The following is a 14,823-nucleotide window of genomic DNA, read 5'->3' as shown; positions in this document are numbered from 1 at the left end:
TAGTCTCACATTAGATCTCCCGTCCCTCGTTTAGTCTCACATTAGATCTCCCGTCCCTCCTTTAGTCTCACGTTAGATCTCCCGTCCCTCGTTTAGTCTCACGTTAGATCTCCCGTCCCTTCTTTAGTCTCACATTAGATCTCCCGTCCCTCCTTCAGTCTCACGTTAGATCTCCCGTCCCTCCTTTAGTCTCACGTTAGATCTCCCGTCCCTCGTTTAGTCTCACGTTAGATCTCCCGTCCCTTGTTAGTCTCTCTCGGAAGACTGTCTAACCTTCACTGTGACACTCACACTTTTATGCAGTGTCTTAACTCTCTCTTCTGTACATTTTTTCCACGACTTTCTATAACTGATCTTCTCTGAAGTCTTCACACCGATATATATTTTACACAGACCTTGTATGTTTCTGTGTTCAGTTCTGTGTTCATTGTGTTGATCACTGTATCCCAGGATATGTCTGACAGTTCTTAATTTGTCACAATCTCTGGCAGTCTAGGTTAAACTGACTGGATCTTCCTTCTCGTACTCTGTTGCTGGTCTTCTCCTCCATTGAATTTATACTTGTCTGTACTTCTGTGTTGTTGTGGTCAGAGTATATTGTGTTTATGTTTCTGAAGTAATACGTCTTGTGAAGTAGGTGTTTTAAAGTAGGTACTAGCAAATATGTACCAAGAAATAAGTGTTTCATAGTAGGTACTAGCAAACAGGTACTAACAAATGTTTCATAGTAGGTACTAGCAAACAGGTATTAACAAATGTTTCATAGTAGGTACTAGCAAATAGGTACTAACAAATGTTTCATAGTAGGTACTAGCAAACAGGTACTAAGAAGTGTTTTTGTTGCAGCTACTAGCAAATAGGTACTGATAAATGGGTACTAATAGGCAATTTGGCAAAAAAGTACTACTAGCTAAGTACTGCTGCATAAAAAGAGCCATGTGTGGCACTCACTGGCACTCACTGTGGGTAGTGGGTATGGTGCCACCAGCCTCAGCAGTGTTCTGAAAGAAAAAAGTATAAACATCAGTGCCAGACAAACATCAGTGCCAGTATTAACATCAGTGCCAGTATGAACATCAGTGCCAGTATAAACATCAGTGCCAGTATAAACATCAGTGCCAGTATAAACATCAGTGCCAGTATAAACATCAGTGTCTGTATAAACATCAGTGTCTGTATAAACATCAGTGCCAGTATAAACATCAGTGTCTGTATAAACATCAGTGTCTGTATAAATATCAGTGTCTGTATAAACATCAGTGTCTGTATAAACATCAGTGCCAGTATAAACATCAGTGTCTGTATAAACATCAGTGCCAGTATAAACATCAGTGCCAGTATAAACATCAGTGTCTGTATAAACATCAGTGTCTGTATAAACATCAGTGCCAGTATAAACATCAGTGCCAGTATAAACATCAGTGCCAGTATAATCAGTGCCAGTATAAACATCAGTGCCAGTATAAACAGTGTCTATATAAACATCAGTGTCTGTATAAACATCAGTGTCTGTATAAACATCAGTGTCAGTATAATCAGTGCCAGTATAAACATCAGTGTCTGTATAAACATCAGTGTCAGTATAAACATCAGTGCCAGTATAAACATCAGTGCCAGTACGAACATCAGTGTCTGTATAAACATCAGTGTCAGTATAAACATCAGTCTCAGTATAAACATCAGTGCCAGTACGAACATCAGTGTCTGTATAAACATCAGTGCCAGTATAAACATCAGTGCCAGTATAAACATCAGTGCCAGTATAAACATCAGTCAGTATAAACATCAGTGCCAGTATAAACATCAGTGCCAGTATAAACATCAGTGCCAGTATAAACATCAGTGTCTGTATAAACATCAGTGCCAGTATAAACATCAGTGCCAGTATAAACATCAGTGCCAGTATAAACATCAGTGCCAGTATAAACATCAGTGTCAGTATAAACATCAGTCTCAGTATAAACATCAGTGTCTGTATAAACATCAGTGCCAGTATAAACATCAGTGTCAGTATGAACGTCAGTGTCAGTATAAACATTAGTGCCAGACAAACATCAGTGCCAGTATAAACATCAGTGCCAGTATAAACATCAGTGCCAGTATGAACGTCAGTGCCGGTATAAATAGCCCGCGTAGAGCCAATAAAACATTTTAATTACTGGGAACGCCTTCAAGTCTTGAACATGTACTCACTGGAGCGGAGGAGAGAGAGATACATGACAATATATACCTGGAAAGTACTTGAGGGTCTGGTCCCCAATCTGCACACTGCCATAACATACTGGAGCGAGACATATAGGAGGAAGTGCAAAATAAACCCAGTGAAAAGCAGGGAACACTGTATCAACCTCCGGGGTCCCAGACTGTTCAACATCTTACCAGAAGATATCAGAAACACGGCTGGAACAAGTCTTAAAGAGGAAACTAGACAAGTAGCTTCGTCAGTTGCCAGATCAATCAGGCTGTGATGGATATGTGGGGCTGCAGTCCACCAGCAGCAACAACTTGATTGATCAGGCAAACACCAGACGAGTTTGTCTCATGGCAGGGCTCCGGGAGTATAAAAGCTCTCGAAACTCATCAAAAGTATATCAAAGGTATATGAAAGTGTAAACATCAGATCAGGCTTCAAGTTGTTGGTTCCAGCAGCATGCAGTCCAACCTATGCACCACAGCCAGACTGATTAGGAACTGACTTGCGGAACTTATGACGTTCCCTCTTGAAGACAGCCAGAAGTTTGTCGGTAATTCCCTTTACGTATGAAGGGAGGGTGATGAAGAGTCTTGGTGTCATTACACTTACTGAGATCATAATACACTGCACATTCAATAGATGAGGCTATCTGCAGCCAACAGACGCCTGGTGTCTGTGCAGTGATAGCACCAATATCATCACCTGTCAACACAGCAACCTATTCAATAACAGCAGTAGTGGTGGAAATAGAATTGTGACAGTCATACCTTTGAACAGTTTCGAGAGTTTAACTACTCTCGAAGCTCGGCCATATCAGAAATGATGATAAAGAGAAGAATCGCTGGTACGTACAGGTGGGGGAGGGGGTGGGGGAGGGGGGTAGTAGAGTAACGTGGGTACTTTAAGACAGATATAGTAATAATTTAGTGGAGGTAGTTATAACTCACTTCTTCCATACATTTTCAATTTCCCCCTTCTAAATTCCATGCCATTTTTTCAATATGACATTGTATATTTTTCACCCTGTTTTCACATCGGCAGTGCCAGAAGGGAGTAAAGAGTGGGGAGAGAGCCTACTACTTTTCTATCTTTGATTTATACACCTATATAATACATAACAGTATTTAATCTAGGTATGAGATTTTTTCAGGAGACAGCCTCAGTATTCTTCGCATGTACTCCCATATGAGGACAAGTAGAGGAGTACATACACTCAGGAACCAGAAAGGAGAAACAAGTGGATATTGGAAGTACACATGAACCACAGGGATGTTACGAAGTATACTTCGTTAGTTTCAGGGTGGGATTAGATCTGCCACCAAAGTGGCTGGTTCACTGTGCACTCACCCATCCTGTGGAGGGTAGCACAAGAACATATGGATACATAAAAAGTCTAGGAACTAGATCCCAAAAGGGTTAACAGGAGTACATCTGGATTTATATCTACAGTTCACTTATCTGTTACAAGAAAATTTAGGAAAATTGCTTAATATATGTATCTGGTATATTACTTTAATTAATAAAATATCTTGAGATGTCACATAGGTTATTATACTATATATACACAGAAAAGTGGAACGAGTTGAAGTAAGACGTAGCAGAGGTCCGGTGCTGCCCTCTGGAAGGTGTGTTGGAGAGACGCTCCCAGACACACTGGTTCAGACAGTAATTAAAATTATGATGTTCGCTTATTTCTGACTGGACAGACAGCCATGAGTGAAGCTGACTGTGGTATCTTCTGTGGGTCACTACCTTGCTGGAAGGCGGCAGACAGCCATGAGTGAAGCTGACTGTGGTATCTTCTGTGGGTCACTACCTTGCTGGAAGGCGGCAGACAGCCATGAGTGAAGCTGACTGTGGTATCTTCTGTGGGTCACTACCTTGCTGGAAGGCGGCAGACAGCCATGAGTGAAGCTGACTGTGGTATCTTCTGTGGGTCACTACCTTGCTGGAAGGCGGCAGACAGACAGTCATGAGTGAAGCTGACTGTGGTATCTTCTGTGGGTCACTACCTTGCTGGAAGGCGGCAGACAGCCATGAGTGAAGCTGACTGTGGTATCTTCTGTGGGTCACTACCTTGCTGGAAGGCGGCAGACAGCCATGAGTGAAGCTGACTGTGGTATCTTCTGTGGGTCACTACCTTGCTGGAAGGCGGCAGACAGACAGTCATGAGTGAAGCTGACTGTGGTATCTTCTGTGGGTCACTACCTTGCTGGAAGGCGGCAGACAGCCATGAGTGAAGCTGACTGTGGTATCTTCTGTGGGTCACTACCTTGCTGGAAGGCGGCAGACAGCCATGAGTGAAGCTGACTGTGGTATCTTCTGTGGGTCACTACCTTGCTGGAAGGCGGCAGACAGACAGTCATGAGTGAAGCTGACTGTGGTATCTTCTGTGGGTCACTACCTTGCTGGAAGGCGGCAGACAGCCATGAGTGAGGCTGACTGTGGTATCGTCTGTGGGTCACTCTGTCTTCCTGGGAGACAGCAGATGTGAGGAGGAAATCAATATCACAGAGGGAGAAGTGTGAACATTGTCTGGTGCAATGCTTTACGTTGCTGAAACAACAGAAATGGTGACTTTTCTCTGGCTTGATTCAAGAGTTGTGAATCTTTACCTTGTGCGGCAGCCGAGCCTTGAACGGCACTGCCTTGGTGACCACTTGATCAATCACACTGTTAGGGAAGGAGCAAGTGGGAGAGCTGGAGGAGGGGGAGACCAAGGAGAAGACCAAGATGTAGTAAGAGATGAAGGAAGAGAAGGAATAGGAGAAGGTGAAAGAGGAAGAGTAAGAGGTTGCCATGGGCTGACACACACTTGAGGGCTGACACACACTTGAGGGCTGACACACACTTGAGGGCTGACACACTAGAAGCATGTACCGTAGTGTTAATGAAACGAATCGCGACACGAACAGAATCAAGCGGATCAATCAGGCTGTGACGGATATGCGAGTGAGCAGGAAGCAACAGATTGGTTGATCGGGCAAACACCAGACAGGCCTGGCCCAGGGTTGAGTTGCAGGAATAGGAAAACACTCGAAACCCTTCAAAGGTATATCAGATATAAGGGAAAACTTGCGTACTGAAGCCTGGGCAAAGATACCAGAAGGGAAGATAAAGATAACTGGGGAGCAAGAAAGAAAGACTGAGAAAATCAGTAAGTTCGAGGAAAAGACAGATGAAAGAAGATAGAGGACATTAAACTAAGCAGGGAAGCTGCAACCATGAGAAAAATTAAAACAATGAGAAAAATGTGCTAAAATGTTACGTTATTACACATTTCAACGATTCAGAGCAGTTTGAAGGATTTTCTGAGATATGTAAAGTAAAAGGACACAAGTGCAACTAATGTGACATTTTATTGTGGATTGATTGATTGATTGATTGATTGATTGATTGAGCTTGATAAAGCTCCTGGAGAGCGAAACGTTGCCACAATGTCACATTAGTTGCACTTGTGTCCTTTTACTTTACATATTGTCGGTAATTCTACCAACATTATTACAGTTTCTGAGATACTTCGAGTTTCAGCTATAATATACAAATTAAAATGAAAGTGATGTTAGGTTGGTGCGACAGGAAGAACAAACACTAAGTAATGAAGCAGCAACAATAGACTAGAAGCATAAAATATGAGAGAATAAAAGGTAAATAATCAACACATGTCCATTACAACAGGAGAAGGAAGACGATAAAAGTGAGAAATGATACCGGGGAAAAAGAAGGTGGAAAGCAACCTTGATGAAACAGGAAGAGGGAAACACGAGACAGAGAGTTATCAGTGTTTGGCTTAAATTAAGGAAGAAAACCCAGAAGTAAAGTACGAAGATAGGAGGAGGAGGAACAAAATAAATCAGAGATCTGAAGGAAGAAATGGGAACTGCATGAGAGACATGTCAAGAATCAGTTTTTTTAAAGGGCAAATATTGAGGGAAAGACAAGGGCGATATTTGAAGTAGACAGTACAAATGTGATACACACACACACACACACACACACACACACACACACACACACACACGCACACACACATATACGTGTGTGTGTGACAGGTAAACCAGTGTTTGTAACTGATCTCCACAGAAGAGAGAGTTCAACCAGCAGTCAGGGGTGAAGCAGCAGGTGCTCACACTCAGTGTGAAGTAACTGCTGAAGAACTGTGGTGCTTGAAGGCAATGGGACAATGTGTCTCCTTAAGAGAAAGCACAGAAGCACTGTGCCTCCTGCAAGTAACTGAAGAGTGTCACCTTCCAGAAAGAAGGAAAACTACAAATGTGCTTATGCAGAAACATGTGCGAGACTTAGGAGTGATGGTGACAGAAGATGTCACATTCAAGGATCACAACAATGTTGCTATTGCTACTGGAAGGAAAATGATCGACTGGATAACTAGAACTTTCAAGACAAGACGTGATGAATCTTCAAGTCACTTGTTCTCTTCGGGCTGGAATACTGCTGTATACTAGCGACCACCTTCAAGGTAGGCTGGAATACCGCTGTATACTAGCGGCCACCTTCAAGGTAGGCCAGATAGCTCATTATGACTCACGATGTCCTAATAAGACGACTGTAAACAAACCATTGAACGGCTGATTTGTTTACAATCGTGTTATTACGATTTGCTGAGTCATGATGACGGCTTTGAGGGGACATGAGCTAGAGTTCGTCACGCCCACGCTGGCGCGAGATCCATTTGTAAAAACTTACATTTGTGGTCCCAGTGGTGCCTATGCTAACCTTCCTATTCAAATTCAAATTCAAAGTTTATTCTCTATAAGGATTACAATGCTGAGTTTACAGAAATTTGGTTATTGTGTGGTTTACATGTTGTAAAATAGTGATTACAGAGTGTACCACTAGAACGCTTAGCATGGCTAGGCATTTCGGGCAGACTTAGTTTTATTCTTAATTGTAAAATATTACAAATTATGAGGTAAGTTGGTATTATGGCTAAGTGACTAAACACTAGTTTGTGAGTTTAGCAATGTGAATGCTTTTGTTTTGGCACAGTATGGTGTATAAATATACCTAGTTGGATGAATCTTACTGTAGCCACCTGGTCCAGTGGTTAACGCACTAGCCTGGAGTTTTACCACTTACTTGCCATGGGTTCAGACGTGGTTTGAAATTGCTTAGTTGGAACATATAGAGAACTTTCACTGCTCGTATACATCCAGTCAAACATCTGGACTACAGGGAATGTTTGATGTCCCATGAATTATATTCCTTGGAGTGGAGACGATAAAGGTACATTATAATTTACATATGGAAAAGTCTTACACTTGATATACCTTTGAAGTTTCGAGGGTTTTTCCTACTCCCACAACTGGCCCTGGTCCAGGTTTGTCTGAAGTTCCTCTAATCAAAGTCTGTTTCTAATGGTGGCCTACTGACCCGCACATCCATCACAGCCTGGTTGATCTGGCGCCTGGCAGAGGTACTCATCAAGTTTCCTCTTGAAGACTTCTACACTTGTTCCAGCACTATTTCTGTTATCTTGTGGTAGTGAGTTAAACAGTCTGGGACCCTGAATATTGATACAGCGTTCTCTTATTGTGCCCACTGAACCCTTGCTTTTCACTAAGATTATTTTACATTACCTCCCATATCTCTCACTCCAGTATATTACAGTAGTGTCCACGTTTGGGAGTAGTACCATCCACACATGTATTGTCATGTATCTCTCTTTTACTCCCCAGTGAGTAAATATTTAGGATTTTGAGGCGATCCCAGTAATTTAAATACTCTATTTTCGGGTAGCAAATTGTGTGTGTTCCAGTTGTAACATCTCTCCTGCCCTGACCGAAGTCGTTGACACTGAAGAATACTCAAAGCAAAAGATCACAGGCCATTTGAACAGTGTCACCCTTGGTATTATTTCCCTTGAGTTAAATTATCCATCACGTCATTTTCCTGTCCTTCGTGACATTTGCCTTATTGTGTTTCTTGAAAGGAAGGTCAGACGACATTAATATTTCAAGAACCTTCAGATGTTCTTTTTTATATTTTTGGTGTTCTTTCATTTTGTATACAGTATCCCTTTTGACTTCATTCTTTCTATATCTAAGCAGCTTAAACTTGTCATTATTGCAGGTCATGCCCTTCATCAATATTCACTAAAAAACTATATATTCCTTCATTTTTTCTGTCTTCTACTGAGGTGATTTTCTTGCTAACTTTGACATAATCAGTAACTGAAGATACGTAACTGTAGCGAGTGTTTTTATCTATGTCTACTGTGAGGATAAGAAACAGTAGAGGTGCCAGGACAGTGCCTTGGTGTACTGAACTTCTTACTCTGATAATGCTGGATCCTGTTCTGTGTTCTATTTGTTAGAGAGTCGAATATCCATTTCTTCATTATTGTTATGGTCTTCAATTTATGTGAATCACTCCATGATCGCATTTGTCAAATACTTTTGCAAAATCCGTGTACACCTCGTCTGCATTTTGGTTGTCTTCCAACTCGTGCGTAACTCTGTCACAACAGTTCAGAAGCTGTGATAAGTATCATCTTCCTGCTCTAAATTCATGATAGTTTAGGTTGTGTACGTCGTGCTCTTCCATAAACTTTGTAATTTGCCATTTCATCATCTTTAAAAAAAATTTACATGATGGTGGCTGTTAGTGCTGCTAGTCTGTAATTTTTTGCCAGTGTTCCACTGCTTCCTGTATGCAAAGGAGTTATATCTGAGCTTCTTAAGGCCTCTGGGATTTTTGTTCGATCTTAGATCGTCCTCCCAGGAACACAGACTGCTCCCGCAAGTTGTAGGTGGCACTTCTTTTAGGTTTTCTAGTTGGTTTATATTTTACACAGATCTTGTGTACTTTTGTGTTCAGCGTTTCCAAACACTCGTGAGGGTTTAGGGTTCTGATGAGTGTTCACCGGGTTTATCTAATAGTTTTTGTCCCAGATAATTCTCTGACGGTCGACGTAAAATCAACTGAGCATTTCTTCTTGTATATTATTCCTGGAGTTCCTGCAATCATACTTCATTATATTTCTATAATGTTGTGAACAGTCTATTTTGTATGATAACTTCCTCATTGTTCGTGGCTTCTTAATAGGCTCTGTAATCTGTTGGTTACCTTTGATATAGCTTTGATGAACTCCGAGTCATTTTCCACTCCCGGAGCCCGGTCATGGGCCAGGCTCGTCTGGTATTGCAGGTGGTCTGCTGACCCACAAGAAAGCTTCACAAAGCCCCATTAACTCTCTGGTATATATCTGTCCAGCTAAAATGCCTCACGGAATTATTTACAGTACAATGCTGTCATTAGACTGGTTATAAATGACCATAATTTTTAAAGGGGTGGACCGGTAAGCCAGCGGAAGGCCTCGGTCAGATGACCAAAAGCTCCAAAGGCGGGTCATCATCTGACTAAGACCCGCGTCAGGAAACATTTGTCCTGTTTCCTGACGAACCTTACCTAACCTAACCTATGCTGTCATTTCAAATTTGAGAGACTGGAACCTCGGAGGAGAATAATAATCAGTGTGAGATACTTAAAGTTATGAAGGTATCTATATATTTTCCTTATCTGTTCTATCAACTGCTTAGGTGTTGCTGATGACGGTTTATATACGAGGATAATCACTAGATTCTTGATCAACACTTTAATACCCAGTGCTCATACTGTGTCACTTGTTGACTTAAATAATTGTGTGCAGCAGAATGTGTCTGTCACAGTGACCTACGGTGCTCCTCCCTGTCACAGTGACCTACGGTGCTCCTCCCTGTCACAGAGACCTACGGTGCTCCTCCCTGTCACAGAGACCTACGGTGCTCCTCCCTGTCACAGTGACCTACGGTGCTCCTCCCTGTCACAGTGACCTACGGTGCTCCTCCCTGTCACAGAGACCTACGGTGCTCCTCCCTGTCACAGAGACCTACGGTGCTCCTCCCTGTCACAGTGACCTACGGTGCTCCTCCCTGTCACAGAGACCTACGGTGCTCCTCCCTGTCACAGAGACCTACGGTGCTCCTCCCTGTCACAGAGACCTACGGTGCTCCTCCCTGTCACAGAGACCTACGGTGCTCCTCCCTGTCACAGAGACCTACGGTGCTCCTCCCAGTCACAGAGACCTACGGTGCTCCTCCCTGTCACAGAGACCTACGGTGCTCCTCCCTGTCACAGAGACCTACGGTGCCCCTCCCTGTCACAGACACCTACGGTGCTCCTCCCTGTCACAGAGACCTACGGTGCCCCTCCCTGTCACAGACACCTACGGTGCCCCTCCCTGTCACAGACACCTACGGTGCTCCTCCCTGTCACAGACACCTACGGTGCTCCTCCCTGTCACAGTGACCTACGGTGCCCCTCCCTGTCACAGACACCTACGGTGCTCCTCCCTGTCACAGAGACCTACGGTGCCCCTCCCTGTCACAGAGACCTACGGTGCTCCTCCCTGTCACAGAGACCTACGGTGCCCCTCCTTGTCACAGAGACCAACGGTGTTCCTCCCTGTCAGAGACCTACGGTGCTCCTCCTTGTAACAGAGAACTACGGTGTTCCTCCCTGTGAGAGACCTACGGTGCTCCTCCCTGTCACACACGTACGGTGCTCCTCCCTGTCACAGAGACCTACGGTGCTCCTCCCTGTCACAGACCTACGGTGCCCCTCCCTGTCACAGAGACCTACGGTGCTCCTCCCTGTCAGAGACCTACGGTGCTCCTCCCTGTCACAGAGACCTACGGTGCTCCTCCCTGTCACAGAGACCTACGGTGCTCCTCCCTGTCACAGAGACCTACGGTGCCCCTCCCTGTCACAGAGACCTACGGTGCTCCTCCCTGTCACAGAGACCTACGGTGCCCCTCCTTGTCACAGAGACCAACGGTGTTCCTCCCTGTCAGAGACCTACGGTGCTCCTCCTTGTAACAGAGAACTACGGTGTTCCTCCCTGTGAGAGACCTACGGTGCTCCTCCCTGTCACACACGTACGGTGCTCCTCCCTGTCACAGAGACCTACGGTGCTCCTCCCTGTCACAGACCTACGGTGCCCCTCCCTGTCACAGACCTACGGTGCTCCTCCCTGTCACAGTGACCTACGGTGCTCCTCCCTGTCACAGAGACCTACGGTGATCCTCCCTGTCACAGTGACCTACGGTGCTCCTCCCTGTCACAGTGACCTACGGTGCTCCTCCCTGTCACAGTGACCTACGGTGCTCCTCCCAGTCACAGAAACCTACGGTGCTCCTCCCAGTCACAGAGACCTACGGTGCTCCTCCCAGTCACAGAGACCTACGGTGCTCCTCCCAGTCACAGAGACCTACGGTGCTCCTCCCTGTCACAGTGACCTACGGTGCTCCTCCCTGTCACAGTGACCTACGGTGCTCCTCCCAGCCACAGAGACCTACGGTGCTCCTCCCAGTCACAGAGACCTACGGTGTTCCTCCCAGTCACAGAGACCTACGGTGCTCCTCCCTGTCACAGTGACCTACGGTGCTCCTCCCTGTCACAGTGACCTACGGTGCTCCTCCCAGTCACAGTGACCTACGGTGCTCCTCCCAGTCACAGAGACCTACGGTGCTCCTCCCTGTCACAGTGACCTACGGTGCTCCTCCCAGTCACAGAGACCTACGGTGCTCCTCCCTGTCACAGTGAAATACGGTGCTCCTCCCTGTCAGTGACCTACGGTGCTCCTCCCTGTCACAGTGACCTACGGTGCTCCTCCCTGTCACAGTGACCTACGGTGCTCCTCCCAGTCACAGTGACCTACGGTGCTCCTCCCTGTCACAGTGACCTACGGTGTTCCTCCCAGTCACAGAGACCTACGGTGCTCCTCCCTGTCACAGTGACCTACGGTGCTCCTCCCAGTCCCAGTGACCTACGATACTCCTCCCTGTCACAGTGACCTACGGTGTTCCTCCCAGTCACAGAGACCTACGGTGTTCCTCCCAGTCACAGAGACCTACGGTGCTCCTCCCTGTCACAGTGACCTACGGTGCTCCTCCCAGTCAGTGACCTACGGTGCTCCTCCCTGTCACAGTGACCTACGGTGCTCCTCCCAGTCACAGAGACCTACGGTGCTCCTCCCTGTCACAGTGACCTACGGTGCTCCTCCCTGTCACAGTGACCTACGGTGCTCCTCCCAGCCACAGAGACCTACGGTGCTCCTCCCAGTCACAGAGACCTACGGTGTTCCTCCCAGTCACAGAGACCTACGGTGCTCCTCCCTGTCACAGTGACCTACGGTGCTCCTCCCTGTCACAGTGACCTACGGTGCTCCTCCCAGTCACAGTGACCTACGGTGCTCCTCCCAGTCACAGAGACCTACGGTGCTCCTCCCTGTCACAGTGACCTACGGTGCTCCTCCCAGTCACAGAGACCTACGGTGCTCCTCCCTGTCACAGTGAAATACGGTGCTCCTCCCTGTCACAGTGACCTACGGTGCTCCTCCCTGTCACAGTGACCTACGGTGCTCCTCCCTGTCACAGTGACCTACGGTGCTCCTCCCAGTCACAGTGACCTACGGTGCTCCTCCCTGTCACAGTGACCTACGGTGTTCCTCCCAGTCACAGAGACCTACGGTGCTCCTCCCTGTCACAGTGACCTACGGTGCTCCTCCCAGTCACAGTGACCTACGATACTCCTCCCTGTCACAGTGACCTACGGTGTTCCTCCCAGTCACAGAGACCTACGGTGTTCCTCCCAGTCACAGAGACCTACGGTGCTCCTCCCTGTCACAGTGACCTACGGTGCTCCTCCCAGTCAGTGACCTACGGTGCTCCTCCCTGTCACAGTGACCTACGGTGCTCCTCCCAGTCACAGAGACCTACGGTGCTCCTCCCTGTCACAGTGACCTACGGTGCTCCTCCCAGCCACAGAGACCTACGGTGCTCCTCCCAGTCACAGAGACCTACGGTGTTCCTCCCAGTCACAGAGACCTACGGTGCTCCTCCCTGTCACAGTGACCTACGGTGCTCCTCCCTGTCACAGTGACCTACGGTGCTCCTCCCAGTCACAGTGACCTACGGTGCTCCTCCCAGTCACAGAGACCTACGGTGCTCCTCCCTGTCACAGTGACCTACGGTGCTCCTCCCAGTCACAGAGACCTACGGTGCTCCTCCCTGTCACAGTGAAATACGGTGCTCCTCCCTGTCACAGTGACCTACGGTGCTCCTCCCTGTCACAGTGACCTACGGTGCTCCTCCCTGTCACAGTGACCTACGGTGCTCCTCCCAGTCACAGTGACCTACGGTGCTCCTCCCTGTCACAGTGACCTACGGTGTTCCTCCCAGTCACAGAGACCTACGGTGCTCCTCCCTGTCACAGTGACCTACGGTGCTCCTCCCAGTCACAGTGACCTACGGTGTTCCTCCCTGTCACAGAGACCTACGGTGTTCCTCCCAGTCACAGAGACCTACGGTGCTCCTCCCTGTCACAGTGACCTACGGTGCTCCTCCCTGTCACAGTGACCTACGGTGCTCCTCCCAGTCAGTGACCTACGGTGCTCCTCCCTGTCACAGTGACCTACGGTGCTCCTCCCAGTCACAGAGACCTACGGTGCTCCTCCCTGTCACAGTGACCTACGGTGCTCCTCCCAGTCACAGTGACCTACGGTGCTCCTCCCAGTCACAGAGACCTACGGTGCTCCTCCCTGTCACAGAGACCTACGGTGCTCCTCCCTGTCACAGAGACCTACGGTGCTCCTCCCAGTCACAGAGACCTACGGTGCTCCTCCCAGTCACAGAGACCTACGGTGCTCCTCCCAGTGACTTGTTCTGTCACACATTTTCAAAGGTTACAAGTTGTCACGCACCTCTCACCCTCCTGGAGGAACTACTCAATAACGTACACACCAAAGTATCTCCGTATGACAAAAGTACCTTTGATATACCTTTGATGAGTTTCGAGAATTTTACTACTCTCAGAGCCCGGCCATGGGCCAGGCTCGTCTGGTACTAGCCTGATCAATCAGGCTGTTGTTACTGGAGGCCCGCAGCCCCACATATCCGTCACAGCCTGGTTTATCTGGCACAAAAAAAAGGTAGATGGTATAGTATATCTCCAATAAAAAGCAGAGATGTGGCGGGTAGACTAAGTGAGAGCTCAGTGTTAGAGGTCCACGACTCTTCAACCACCCCCCTTCTTGAATACAGAAAATTACAAACAAGCCTCTGGCTGTCTTCAGTCACTGCTTGATCCCCGGGCTGTGGTCTGCACGTTGTACTGTGTGTAGTCATCAGTAACAGCCTATTTGATCAAGAGAGGTGGGGTAGGGGAAGTATGTGCAAGAATGTTGTGATGGAGTACACAAAACAGTATGTGATGCTACAGACCAGGAAACAAGTAGTACCAGAACCCACGGTATTGTCGCCCTTGTATCTACATATTCAACACTATACTGTAGACAAGGAACAATATAGTCTCTTATTGTCCCTAGTAGTAGTATTGTAGTAGTAGTATTGTAGTAGTAGTAGTATCAGTAATAGCAGTCGTAGTATCAGTAATAGTAGCAGTAGTAGTAGTAGTACTATCAGTAGCAGTAGAAGTAATATCAGCAACAATAACAGTAGTAGCGTCAGAAATAGTAGCAGTAGTAGTAGTACTATCAGTAGTAGTAGTAGTAGTATCAGTAACAATAGCAGTAGTAGCGTCAGAAATAGTAGCAGTAGTAGTACTAT

The 14,823-nt window shown here is 46.8% G+C and overlaps 1 protein-coding gene across 5 annotated transcripts in view; it reads right to left on the bottom strand.

Moving 5' to 3' along the window:
* The window catches only part of LOC128696401 (protein turtle-like), a 1,392,149-nt gene that overhangs the window by 817,436 nt on the left and 559,890 nt on the right, over positions 1-14,823 (bottom strand). For all 5 annotated transcript variants that reach the window (XM_070092535.1, XM_070092536.1, XM_070092538.1 and 2 more), the window contains exon 2: positions 962-1,001. The gene's annotated coding sequence lies outside the window, so the exon portion shown is untranslated. The remainder of the gene's footprint in view (positions 1-961; positions 1,002-14,823) is intronic.

The sequence above is a fragment of the Cherax quadricarinatus genome, chromosome 39 (genome assembly GCF_038502225.1).
Source record: "Cherax quadricarinatus isolate ZL_2023a chromosome 39, ASM3850222v1, whole genome shotgun sequence".
NCBI lineage: Eukaryota > Metazoa > Arthropoda > Malacostraca > Decapoda > Parastacidae > Cherax > Cherax quadricarinatus.
This window is presented reverse-complemented; position numbering and strand designations above follow the sequence as displayed.